General features: G+C 32.1%; 1 pseudogene; it reads left to right on the top strand.

The window, feature by feature from the left end:
* The window catches only part of LOC137618475 (uncharacterized), a 184,946-nt pseudogene that overhangs the window by 66,260 nt on the left and 103,686 nt on the right, over positions 1-15,000 (top strand).

The raw sequence follows: 15,000 nt of genomic DNA, 5'->3' as shown, positions 1-15,000 counted from the left end.
TATATATATATATATATATATATATACAGTATATATACTGTATATATAATGTATATATATATATATATATATATATATATATATATATATATATATATATCCACTACTTTGGTAAGTGACAGCTCTATGGTTTTTATTTAAATATGCCAAGGTGCACATCATATAGATTGAAAGATTATCCTTGCAATAGATCATTTACCTCGCAATTTCCTTTTATCGACCATTATAAACAATCTTGAAATTTCTATTCGTCAAACTTTGGAATTTCCAAATATTTATGCATTTTCTAATTTCACCGTCATAACTTTTCATGTTAAAGTGTGATTCGATCGTTCAACAATATTAGCCCTGACGAAGATCCATGTGCAAAAAAAAAGAAAAAAGGTTGGTCGAAACAGCTGTCTGCATCATATATTAAATGGAACTGAGTTGTAGTAGTCATCTCTTCCTGAAAACTAAATGGAAGTTGTTTTTTTTTTTTCGGAGGGATATTATCTACAAATTTTAGACACAACAAATACTCTGTTTGTTTTTTTTCGGAGGGATATTATCTACAAATTTTAGACACAACAAATACTCTGTTTGTGTTTATGTGCCAGTTTGAGAGAGAGAACGAGAAAGAAAATATATTTCTAAGACTGGATCGGTCTTCCAAATTATTAACAGACATTACTAGTTAATAGTGTTAATGGAATTATATTATTAGCAATTACATACTTTCTTTTGAAACATAGCTGGTTAATTGACTCAAGAAATACAGTGAAAAAAAAAAAATTCCACAATTTGGAAATTTATATAAACTTAATCGAGACACCAATAGACAATTTTTTTATAGTACAACCCCGCGTCAATTATTTATTTTGGAAAAGTGGAATTTCGTGGCTTGTTTACTAAAGATGCGATTATAGATTTCATATAATGATGTCATATGATGAAAAATACGCATTCCGATAACGCAATAGAGACATCATGCTAACTCTTTTCCTTCTGTCTTTCCTTTTATGTTATTTTTAAGGATAGGAGAAGTATTATTTAATCAGTTAAAACCGCCCAAAAAACCCTATAATTAATTGAAATTTAAAAACCTAATGATCTACTAAATTTGAATATAGATATCAACCAAGCACCATTGTAATTGATATGGTTATTGTGTTATCAAAATACCAGTCTTCCTTGTTCTTAACACAATGGAGATGTTTTATCTTATATTATGTTCTTAACCAGGTATTGGAGAACATTGTGGATAATTTTTGTTATTGGTTCCGGAAAACGGTTTGATTTTAACAATAAAACTCTCTCTCTCTCTCTCTCTCTCTCTCTCTCTCTCTCTCTCTCTCTCTCTCTCTCTCTCTCTCTCTCTCTCTCTCTCATATTGCTCCTGAAGTCACACAGAGATATTCACTGAGTGTCAGTCACTATATCTTACTTCCTGGAGTTATTAAATAAATGTTTGTTCTCTCAAGTGAACGGTAATTACTGCACACTACCTGAAGCTGTTTGCACACCCATCGAGACGCCCCTGTTCACGATTCTTTTCCTTCTGTTCAAATATCACACGCACTGAGTGTTTGCTGTGCCTTACTCTCTGTATATAGATTTTAATGGATGTATAACACTGATATCTGAAGAACTGTATTTGTACAAACACACACACAATATATATACATATATATATACATATATATAGATTTATATATATGTATATATATACATATATACAGTATATACGTATATATATATATATATATATATATATATATATATATATATGTGTGTGTGTGTGTGTGTGTGTGTGTGTATATATATATATATATATATATATATATATATATATATAGATATATAAATATATATATATATATATATATATATATATATATATATATATATATATATATATATATATGTATATGTATGTATGTATGTATATATATATGTATATATGAGTATAAATATGTGTATATATATATATATACATAAATATATATAATATATATATATATATATATATATATATATATATATATATATATATACATATTTATATTGTATTTAATTGGACGTGTGTGTATTTTACTTTCGTTCACCATATCCAGAAAGAAATTTGTTGTTATTTAATAATATTAGTTTTCTGAATGTACATCATATCAGTGTCCTTTTTGTATCGTAAATAATATTGATGCACTTTTCCATATTTCAGTGTTTGCTCATTTTTTGTTATTATTATTATTATTATTATTATTATTATTATTATTATTATTATTATTATTATTATTAATATTTAACTAGAGTAATTTTCCATGTCATGTTTAAGATATTTTTGTTAAGAATATATATATATATATATATATATATATATATATATATATATATATATATAGTACAGTATATATATATATATATATATATATATATATATATATATATATATATATATATATATATATATATATATATGTTTTGTGTTCATTTTATTACCAATATATTATCTAAATGATTTTGTTCAATGGTATCACTGTATATGTCGATGTTTTATCACAGAATGTTTATCATCAATGTTTGCTGTATTTCTCAGTGTTTTTATGGCATCGTTTGACTGTAGTTTGTTTCCATATTTTGTAATTATTGTAAAGATATTGATTATTATATGTAATATACTGTTACTTCAGCAATGCACTTGTTAACTGAAACATGCTAGGTAGGTTTTTTACCATCAATTTGAAATCTGGTTTTCATTTAGAATGTTATTCTTATTTTGTGATATGGTAAACTTTAATTCAAATTTCATTTTTGTAAGAAACGGTGATTGCAAGTAGAAATCAGGTTAATTGTCTATCTTTAATCCAGGGCCCAATTGAACTGGTAACCTGATGTCCATATTTAGATCAATAGCAAAGAGGGTAAGATTTAAAAATTGCTGGGAAAGAATTGTAGTGGGAATTACACTACATGAAAAATTAATAGTCGAGGAATATTGAAGCAAGAAGAACGTTCTAAAATGTGGCCTGATCTTGGGAATCCCCGTGTGAATGAGGAAGATAAATGACTAAGTTTTTGGAGGGTCTAAAGATGTCCCAATGTTGCTTCTAGAAGATCAACTCCAGAGTCCTGGACACCAATTCACATTGAAAATTGCAAGAACCCATATATGGACGATACGAGGTGTCAAAATACTGAAAGATAAATCCATATAATCTGAGGATTGCTGGACTCTGCAATAAATGCGGGTAGATTGGATCTCATGGGATTTACGAGGCCTATTAGATACTTTGAAATTGAGATTGGGCTGTCTTATGTCTTGACAATACTTTAGGAAATTTGTAAATCAAGATCCTGTCGCTTTGTAATTAGTTGAAATAAACAATTAATTAGATGATTGGTGTAATGCGCATACACACATTGGCTGGGCGGAGGAACTAAAGGGTACTTGGTTGCTGGGTGGAACTCCAGATTTCTAAGACATAAATCAGAAAAGGGCAACCGAGACATATGGTCAGCTCAGCCTTCAAGGTCGACGATTACATGTTGTTTATAGATACCTTGACACTTATGACCCCCTTTCGGGCCATGTACATACAACTTCCAAAAGAGTTTTTCTGAAGTACTTGTCACGTAAATCGAAATTTTTTTTCTCGCTAACTTTTATCTGCGAAATCAGACAAGGCAGTAAACCCGTCAAATATGACTTCTGGTTTATGAACAATTATGACCTTTTTTATCAATGTTACAAGGTGGCTATGTGTGTTGTAAACAAGCTCAGAAACGTTCCATTATGGGTACATATTTATATATTTTTATAGGCTTATGTCATCAGATTTTTTTCCAGTAAAATACCCACTTGGATACCTCTGTGTCTTAGAATGCGGAATTGATGTACATAAGAATCACAATATAGTTAATGTATTTCAGGTGCTATTCTTTTCTTTTAAATTAAAAAAAGGTATTTGGTATATAAACTTGTTTTTGTTTTATGAACTAAATCATATGTTTTATATATATACTGCTGTGTATATATATATATATATATATATATATATATATATATATATATATATATATATATATATATATATCTATATATATATATATATATATATCATATATATATCATATATATGTTTATTATATATATATGCTTTTATTTCTCTCAAATGACTAAAAATACGTTTCAAAGAATATTTTCTTTTTGATAGTTTGGAATATTGGTGGCACTTGATGTATTTGAGCATGGATAAAGTTTTAATGTTTGTCTTTAGTTTTGTGTATATACATACATATATATATATATATATATATATATATATATATATATATATATATATATATATATATATATATATACACACACATTTATGTATACATTTATATCTAGATACATAGAGCTATTCTTTATTATACATTTTATTGTAGGAAGTATATAAGTGTGTATATTTATGTGAAGTAATATTCAACAACTTTGGATGCCATGTGAGGAAATTAACCTTACTGTAGATGGTGCTCCATAGTTCAATAGTAGGCTACTACCAGATATTCATGACTATTCATTCATCACTAATCTTCAATGATCTTCCAATACGTTCCGAAATACTTCCCCGATTTTTTTTTTTTTTTTTTTTTTTTTTTTTTTTTTTAAGAAATATGTTCCGAAATTCTCCCCTGAATTATTAATTTTATGTCGCTTAAGACCGTTACCTCATATCGGACAATATTCTCTATCACCCCAGCAGGTAGCGACTCCAGACTCCGCAGGAGAGGCGGAGCCCGTCTGCAGTTTCCGAATGGCCATCCTAGGCGCGACGGGCGTTGGTAAGACCGCCCTTATCCATCAGTTCAGGACTTCGGAGTGCATCAACGCCTACGACTGTAATGCCAGTGAGTACTGATGATTTTAATTTTCTCTCTTCTTGAGTGTTTTACTGTATACGAGTGGATTTCCATAATTATTGTTTTTATATTTCTATATCTCTTTTTGGGTTTTACAGTATATAGGTGGAACGCCATAAATATTTTCTTCATCATATATTGTATTTTGTTTTAGAAATTGTTCAGTCAAAAGTCATTATGCTGTTGCAAAGAGTTATGTTTAAATAACTTCCCGTAACTTATGGCTTCTATTGTATTTGTTCAAATCCTAATATTTCTGGCTGTCAATTGATATTTTGGTACTGCAATTGATAGACATCATGCAATTGATTGTTTCAAGTTTGGTTATTAAGTGCCCATAATTTTCTAAGGTTGATTAATGGCCTGCTGTCTGACCTGTTCTCCCATGTCCTTACTGTACCTAAAAACAATAGAATGTCATTAAGTTATGACACTTTCCAAGACAGGAGAACACTGGTTTGTTCTCTTGCTCTTGCTGGCCATAACTGAAGAGACTTTTCTACCCACACTTCAACTTAACAGTTGAAATAGTTACCCACTTAAGTCCTAGTTTAAGGTGTTGTATGCTTAGTTTCGTGAGTTGTCTGAGGAAAGAAGAAAATACTTGAAGAATATGCCGAAAAAAAACATAAACAGATTATGGTCAGAGGAATTACAGTATGACATGTATTTGTAATTCTAAAATTAAGCCTCTGAATAGAACAGAAATAGGGATATGAAACATCTTGCATCCTATTCACAAGACGTTCGTAAGTTAGTTTACTCGTTTTAGCAAAATTTTCCCATTTGAAATTTAGATATCTATGGATTTATTTAGGCAGCGCGTAGCAGACTTCCGTAACCAATGTAAAATCAGTTCTGTGATATAAAAAAGAACAAATAATGAAAAAGGTTTTTTCAGGACCAAAGTTTACAAAGGCTTAATTGATACCCTGCATATTACCACAAAGCACTTTTCTGTGACGCTGGGCGTCTCCCTTTCCGAGACCCTTTCCTCCCTTTCCATGGCCAGTCATGTGTGTGTAATGTTGTGTTGAAGTTAATTTTTGTGTTTGCTTTTGTATATCATTATTATTATTATTATTATTATTATTATTATTATTACTTCGTTGGCTACAACCCTAGTTAAAAAAGCAGGATGCTATAAACCCAAGGGCCCCAATAGGGAAAATAGCCCATTGAGGAAAGGAAACAAGGAAAATTAAAGATGTTTTAAGAACTGTAACAACATTAAAATAAATATTTCCTATAGAAACTATAAAAACTTAACAAAACAAGAGGAAGAGAAATGAGATAGAATAGTATGCCCGAGTGTACCCTCAAGAAAGAGAACGCTACCCCAATACAGTGAAAGACCAGGGTACAAAGGCTATGGTACTAGCCATTTCTAGAGAATAATGGTTTGCTTTTGGAGTGTCCTAGAAAATCTGCTTACCATAGCTAAAGAGTCTCTTATACCCTTACCAAGAGGAAAGTGGCCACTGAACAATTAAAATGTAGTAGTTAACTCCTTGGGTGAAGAAGAATTGTTTGGTAATCTCAGTGTTGTCAGGTATGTGAGGACAGAAGAGAATATTTAAAGAATAGGCAAGACTATTCGGTGTAGGCAAAGGGCAAATGATACGTAAACAGAGAGAAGGATCCAATGTAGTACTGTCTGGACAGTCAAAGCCCCCCCCCCCCCCGGTAACTCTCTAGTGGTAGTATCTCAACGGGTGGCTGGTGCCCTGGCCAACCTACTACCTATATAGCTCCATATATCGCCTGTATAATCTCCCCTTATTTCATTCTCATTCTAACTTTTTAGTATCCTCATAATACCATTAACTATCGAAAAAAAAAAAAACACATAAGGAAGCACAGCTCTTCCAATATGAAAGCTCTCATGTCATCCTGCCTCGTTCTATTCTACATTTGGAACAAGATCAAAACAGTCTGTTGGTTGGTGTGTCGCCTCAGATAATTGAACGCGACTGTTTCTCTCCAATCAATTAGTCGTCTTTATCCAGCGTAAAGTGAATTCGCGCAGTGAGGGCCAACACCACCAGCTATTAGGATTCAAAGTGTGCCTTGATAATGGGATTACCTTCTGAATCCAACTGAGCGACTCTGCCGTACAGCAACAGGGACTAAAGAAGAGAAGGCGAGGGGATCACACAGAGATCGTTATAGGATATATTTTAGGAAGATTTTGTTGTTTCATAAAGGGATATATACTGGGAGGGGGAAACAAGAGTATTAAAAGGGTGAAACAAGGTTTCTTTATGTGGCCCATTGTATTAAATGTATTTAAACAGTATAGAGACAAATTGATAATCAAATTAACAGTCGATATGAAAATTAATTATTAGACTAAAATCCTTGGAAGAAAAGTGCAAAGGTTCTGTAATGATCAGCTTCATGGAAAGAAGTAACTTGTAGAAAATACTGATCATGGTTACTAAGGACGTCATAAACTGTGGCTTTGTAAATATACGTTCTGTAAGTGATAAACGAGAAATATTTGGACATATTAGCATTATATGAAACATGGTTAACTAGCTTGGACAAGGCACACAATTTTACTTTTCCATAAATGATATAGATGACACTACTGAAACTCTAAATCGAATCCGTTATAGTGTTAGAGAATGGATGACAATTAAACAATTAAAATTAGGCTAAATAGAACAAAACTGAGTTCATGGTGGTAGGTAAGAGAAACAGCGTGAGAAGCTTGGGTGATATTCAAATGAACATAAATAATGAATCAGTGCCGATATCTAGTAAAGTTCGTGATCTAGGTGTAATTCTTTACTGTAACTTGTCTCTCAAGGCCCAAGTAGATAATGTAGTAAATACTTCTGGGTATCATCTAAGAAATATTGCTTTTATAAATAAAGTACCTGGATGAAAATTCTATGAAGAAACTTGTGATAAACTGTGTTATTACCAAGATTGACTATTGCAACTCCATCTATTACAATTTACCAAAAGTACAACTTAAGAAATTACAAAACATAATAAACAGAGGAGCAAGACTGATAAAAGGTGCCCCACCTAGAGAAAGGATCACCCCTATACTAATTGATTTACACTGGCTGCCGATTAAAGCGAGAATTGAATTTAAAGTATATAGAATACCCACCAAGTTATCAAAACCGGTTGTCCAAAGTAGTGTCGACACGAGGATAGTAACAGATAGTTTCAAACTATTGGAACCTAGATAAATGTCTACTGTAGGTTCCAGAGCCTTTAAATATGCGGCCCTGAGACTATACAATAAGCTCCCACGAGACATCCGAATCATTGAAGACATTAAGGCTTTCAAGAGGAAACTGAAGACTCTTATTCCACGAGACGTATGACAGTGACGATTCAACAGTAAATGAGCAATACATGATATGAAACGCTGAATACTCTGAACGAACAATACATAACGACAGTGGAGGTCCTGTAGAGAGTGGGGTTTCCCTGCTGTATGGGATCAGAAAAGCAACCGTCAAAGTAAAAGTAAAAAGTATTCAGAACATTAAAAACTTTATTTTACCTGAAGGATAACTTCCGGGAAAAAAGACATGGAGTTCCATTTTATTTTGCAGATCAAAAAGGGGTAATGCAGAACATGGAGGATCACGATATGATCTTCACAACCCCAAATCCTTCTCTTAAATAGAAAATGGCAGAATTACTAAAAGAAACAATGAGATAATAGTTGCACTAGGAAGGTTACTACTCTGTGTTAGCTGTAACTGGGACATGCTGTAGTATTCCGACTTGCGTCCCAGAAATCTGGCAGTCCACCTACCAGCCAGGAACCCTTATGCCCGATGCATGATGACTTCCAGGATATCGCTGTCTGTGCTGTTGTTGCTGTTCTTGAAATATTTTATTTTTATTTGATTCCTTTCCTCACTGGGCTATTTTCCTTATTGGAGCCCCTGGGCTTGTGGCATCCTGCTTTTCCAACTAGGGTTGTAGCTTAGCAATTAATAATAATAATAATAATAATAATAATAATAATAATAACAACAGGAAAGTGATCTGAGAATGATGAATGCAGGTTTACTTGCCCACTCGGCTTACACGCGTAGCGCAACATGTGCCACTTGCCAGAACAGAGGAGTAATGAGATAATGTTGAATCGCCAGCGAAGTGAGCCGCGGTGGAGCAAAGACTAGTTGAACTATGTGATTAATTAGAGGATTAATATAACGTGTACATACTCTCACACATGCCCACGCATTGGCATCTGGTTGGTGGATGGAACTCCAGATTTCTGGGACACACGTCGGAAATCTGCAACCAGGTAAAATGGTTAGAACAGCCTTCAAGTGGTAAATTCGTGTGGACTGAAGGTAGCACTTAAGTTGATATGCATCATTAGAATTAATGGAACTGATCGAATGAGTCTATTTCAAAGGGGATTTATTATTTATTATCAAGATAATGTGACTCCAGGAAAACGTAAAGGTCATAAAATGACCAAAATATTTCAAAATTATTGAAGTTATAGCGATAAATCTATCAATAAAGGAAACAAGACAATACAAACCATAGTAAGATATGATCAAAATATGTAAGTCAGTAATAGATGAAACAATGAATACAATGCATGAGAATAAATTGAAAAATGTTATACATTAGAGTAAATTGAAAAATTGTATATATTAGAGTATGTGGTATCAAAGCGCCAGGAGCCTCCATGGTTCACGCTTTCAGTTTCTGTAAATATATTGTTTGAATACTTAATAGTATGTAGCGGGAATTAAAAAAAAAAAAAAAATCCATTATCTCGAAGTAAAGGAGAAATTGTAATATGTCTTTACAAATCAATGATTGCGAAGAATATTATTATTATTATTATTATTATTATTATTATTATTATTATTATCATTATTATTATTATTATTATTATTAATTGCTAAGCTACAATTCTAGTTGGAAAAACATAATGCTATTAGCCCAAGGGCTCCAACAACTGAAAAATAGCCTAGTGATGAAAGGAAACAAGGAAATACAAAACTAGAAGAAGAGTAATGAACAATCAAAATAAAATATTTTAAGAACAGTAACAACATTACATTAGATCTTTCATATACTGGAAAGAAAAAACAGGAAGAGAAATAAGTTAGAATAGTATGCCCGATTGTACCCTCAAGCAAGATAAATATTCAGACAAAAGTAAATCAGGGGAGTAAAATAACTTAAAGCAATCTGGTTCTCTATAAAGAATTTCGTAATCATGTGCTTGCTATGAAGCAATGCGTTGAAGTAAAATAAAAACTGTATGCGGGGTACAGTACATGAAAGAAAATTACAAAAAAGATAAGGCTATCGATGTGCTTGGGAACATTTAGAATTATATAAGATAAAACGGAAGCTTATGTTTTAATATGTAAAGTGAGAGTTGCCAATCTCAATAGCTATTTGATATATTTGTGGTTTGAAAGCTAATGAGAGTCAGGAAAAGGGTTGAGCATTTTGCTGAGAAAATAATAAAAGTTCTGAATGCAATCTGAAAGGCTTATTATTTGCTGATGATTGTCTTAGTTGTGTTACTCATTATGAGTTACTAATACTAGTGAACGTTTCAAAATGTGTGTAATAGGAGAAAGGTGAGGAAATGAAGGATTTGTTTGTTAAATGGCAGTCAGGTAGATGAAAGGTTGAATGTCAGTATCGATATTTGAAAACGATAACTGACGATTCACACAAATATTTATGATTGAATCCAGTGGACAGTAAGTGATAGGATGAGGGAACGGATGAATCTTAGAAAAGAGATACGAGTCCATCAAAGATATGTGACGTGAAATGATCTTAGCAAACAAATGAACTACAGGAAGCTATTGTCAAAACAACACAAGTCTTTGATATTGAGAATAATTAACGCATCCATAAATTCAGCTATGTAACAATGACGCTATGAAATTAGCAAGTTAAAAAATGACATTTTTTTCTGGTGGTTAGATTCCATGCAGAGAATACGAGTGGATTTGTTGGTTTAAAAAAAAAAAGTGTACGGTAAGAGGGAAGATAAATTGAAGGCTGTGTTGAAATGATAGGCAAAAAGTGCAAGACCGTACCCAATATACAGTAGAAGTGTTGAGTACAGTGTGGATATGGGTATAAACCTGCTGTAGGACTCCAACGTTGATTCAGAAGTCAAAGAGTGAACATCGTTGTGACTATAGACTTATCATTCCTTGGGTCATCCCCTTAATAACAGATGAAAAGACGTTGCCTTTAGAGAGTTTTGTTCTTCCGTTTTTTCACATTATTATTATTATTATTATTATTATTATTATTATTATTATTATCTAAACTACAACCCTAGATGGAAAAGCAGGATTTTATAATCCCAAGGGCCCCACCAGGGAAAATAGCCCAGTGAGGAAAGAAAATAAGGAAATAAATCACCAGGGAAAATAGCCTAGTGAGGAAAGAAAATAAGGAAATAAGTCACCAGTGAAAATAGCCCAGTGAGGAAAGAAAATAAGGGAATAAGTAAACTACAAGCGAAGCAATAAACAATTAAAATAAAATATTCTCAGAACGGTAGCAACATTAGAATTTATCTTTCATAGATTACCTATAAAAAGAGACTTATGTCAGCCTGTTCAACATAAAATCATTAGTTGCAAGGTTGAACTTTAGAAGTCCCTCGATTCAACTACTTAATTTGGCTGCTTATTCCATTGTCATTAGCAATTCTCTTTATCTAATTCGGTTTTTTTTTACCGGACTCAGTTCAAGTTCTGGTGAACCAAACGCTGCAGTCAATGCAGCCTTTAAATAGATTAAATTAACAACACGATTTATGTGTCTAGCTGAAATGATGCTAAAGCAGAGTGGAATGTTATGAGGACAGCGAGTAAATTGAATTCTAAAATGAATCGAGATATTCTCTCTCCTCTCTCTCTCTCTCTCTCTCTCTCTCTCTCTCTCTCTCTCTCTCTCTCTCTCTCTCTCTCTCTCTCCCCACAACGGATGCGGACCATTAGGCTCGGGCTCACCGAAAATGCTTCTGAAGTACCATCTCTCTCTCTCTCTCTCTCTCTCTCTCTCTCTCTCTCTCTCCTCTCTCTCTCTCTCTCTCTCTCTCTCTCTCTCTCTCTCTCTCTCTCTTATAAAGTCTTGGAAGTACCTGAAGAAATCTTTTCATCGAAAACTACCCTAAAAGGCTTTGATGGGGTTGTGGAAATATCAGCTGACACGTATAAGAAAAAGTCTCGAGTTAAAAGGCAGTATCTTAGTAGAGGGAAACGGCTGTAGCAGTAGTTTTGTTATTATTGTTGTTGTTGCTGTTTTAATGGTGAGCATCTATGCCTGCTAATGAACATTTTCATGATGATGATAGCATTTCCATTATTGGTTTTAATGATGATAATAATGAAACAAATTTTTGGGTATGAATATTAAATAAATATTTTTTATTTTCGTGGGCACTGAATATGTTTTTTTTTGTTCGAATATTTTTCAGATGGGAAAATTATTAAATCTGCATTATTAGGAAATAGTAAAAGGTTTTAGTTGATAGAAAATATCAGTATTGTCTGCTGCGGGAAAAAAGAATTTTAATCATTATACGGAACTCTCTCTCTCTCTCTCTCTCTCTCTCTCTCTCTCTCTCTCTCTCTCTCTCTCTCTCTCTCTCTCTCTCCTCTCTCTACTTTCAAATTCCACAAATATTTTAGTACTGTTCAAGCTGCAATTGAATTTAGGATCATCAGGAGATAGATTCATAAATTATACCATTCTAGGTGAGATAAACTTAGAGAGAGAGAGAGAGAGAGAGAGAGAGAGGAGAGAGAGAGAGAGAGAGGAGAGAGAGGAGGAGAGGCGTAGGTGGTCGGTATGTAAGGCCATAAGCACTTCTATAATTAGCCTACTGTGACAGAGATCACTTATGTGTGTATATTTTCATGCACTCTACTTAATTGATGTTGGTTAGAAAAGAAAAGTGTTATTTTTTTTTCATTTAAGCGACTTTGCGTTTACCGTATCTATAAATTGAATTATATATATATATATATATATATATATATATATATATATATATATATATATATATATATTAAATGTATGCATAATTATGTGTACAAACACTCACACACACATATATATATATATATATATATATATATATATATATATATATATATATATATATGTATGTATATACATACATATATATATATATATATATATATATATATATATATATATATATATATATATATATATATATATATATATATATATATATATATTATATATATATATATATATATATATATATATATATATAATATATATATATATATAAACATATGAATAATTTAGTTCTTTCATTCTACCATACTTTGAATATTGTTCTCCTTTCTGGTCTTCAGCTGCTGACTCTCATCTTAATTTGGTAGATAAAAACTTGCAGCCTTTTAAATTTATCACATCTGATCTGGATATTAATTACTTTGAGCATGTTGCATAGGGTTTTTCATATATCTGGTCATCCTTTGTGTTCAGATCTTCCAAGGTTTTACCATCTTGTACGTAGTACTAGGTATTCAGTTAATTCTAATAGTCTGGCCTTCTCCATCACAAGACAATACTACACAGTATTCTAGAAGCTTTATTCCAGCTGTAGCGAGATTGTTGAGTGATCTTCCTGATCTGGCGATTTAATTAATAGAGCTTTGGAAGTTCAAACCTTTGGAAATGCTTTATTCTTGAACAGGTTAACTTGGTGTTAATTATTTTGATATATTTTATATAGTTTTGTATTTTCAACTTATAGTTTATTGGTTTCTCCTGTATTTCCTTTCAACACTGTGATTGTTTCCTTTCCCCTGATGGAGCCCTTAGGGTTGTAGCATTCTGCCTTTCCAGTTAGGGTTGCATATATATATATATATATATATATATATATATATATATATATATATATATATATACACACACATACATACATACATACATACATACACGTATGTTTATATAATTAAATGTGCTTATAGAAATATACAAAATTCATTGTACCCATTCATATGCAATGGTTATTTTTTAATCAATTACAGTTAATAACTTTTCTATAAAAAAAGCGAAGGGTCTTATAATCGCAACACGCAACATAACGTATAACTGAATGCCTTCATCCAAAAGCGGTGGACGAATCAGTTATGATGGAAGGGAATCTTCCGTCGAGTTCCAATAATAAAGGGCCCCATCCTGACACCAATTAATTATACGTCAAACTTTCAAATAATAAAAAAATTCATATGGGCATATGGGTTGTAAACATAGGTGTAAATAAACAGAAATACATACATAAATAACGCCAGATAGAACCTGTGTCATCCTGTATATAGTGAATGCAAATGGGAATGTATAAACACAACTAAGATTGCCTAACTTGCAAAGAATGTTTTTAGTTTAAACGGGCTGACATCATAAGTCTCTTTTCATATTTTATATGTGACTAGTCTATTTTAACGTTGTTACCGATCTTGAGGTATTTTATATTCATTATTCATTAATTGTCATGTAGTTTATTTATTTCCTAATTCCTTTCCTCACTGGACTATTTTCCCTTGTTGGAGCCCTTGGGCTTACGGGATCATGCTTTTCCACCGGTATTGTAGCTTAGCTAGTAGTATTAGAAATGGTAAATATCATTATTATTATTATTATTATTATTATTATTATTATTATTATTATTATTATTATTATCATTATTATTGATTCGAAAGGGAATGGGGCCATGGGCTTATATAAATTGTGATAGAAAACACTTTTAACACCCCCCCCCCCCACTGCCTCCTCCCACCGCCCCCCCCCCCCCAAAAAAAAAGATACTCTTTATTACAGTGTTTTAAGTTTTTATAAATCAATATACACCCTGTCCAATAACTAAGTACTCTATTAATGTTTAAAGGACGCTAGTATAAAACTTTTTCCTTGTTAGAATTCACTCAAGAGATTGTTTAGGGGTTCAGTTCTTTCTTGTTAGTTGTACATCCTATATTTGTGTAGAAATAGAACACTGCACCGTCTGATAACATATGTCTGATTTTAGAGTTATGATTTAGAAATACTAGGAGATACGAGGATAGAAAGAGTTTAGAAAAGTGT

The sequence above is a fragment of the Palaemon carinicauda genome, chromosome 24, assembly GCF_036898095.1.
Source record: "Palaemon carinicauda isolate YSFRI2023 chromosome 24, ASM3689809v2, whole genome shotgun sequence".
NCBI classification, from domain to species: domain Eukaryota; kingdom Metazoa; phylum Arthropoda; class Malacostraca; order Decapoda; family Palaemonidae; genus Palaemon; species Palaemon carinicauda.
The sequence above is the reverse complement of the archived record's forward strand: the minus strand, read 5'-3'. Positions and strand labels throughout refer to the sequence as shown.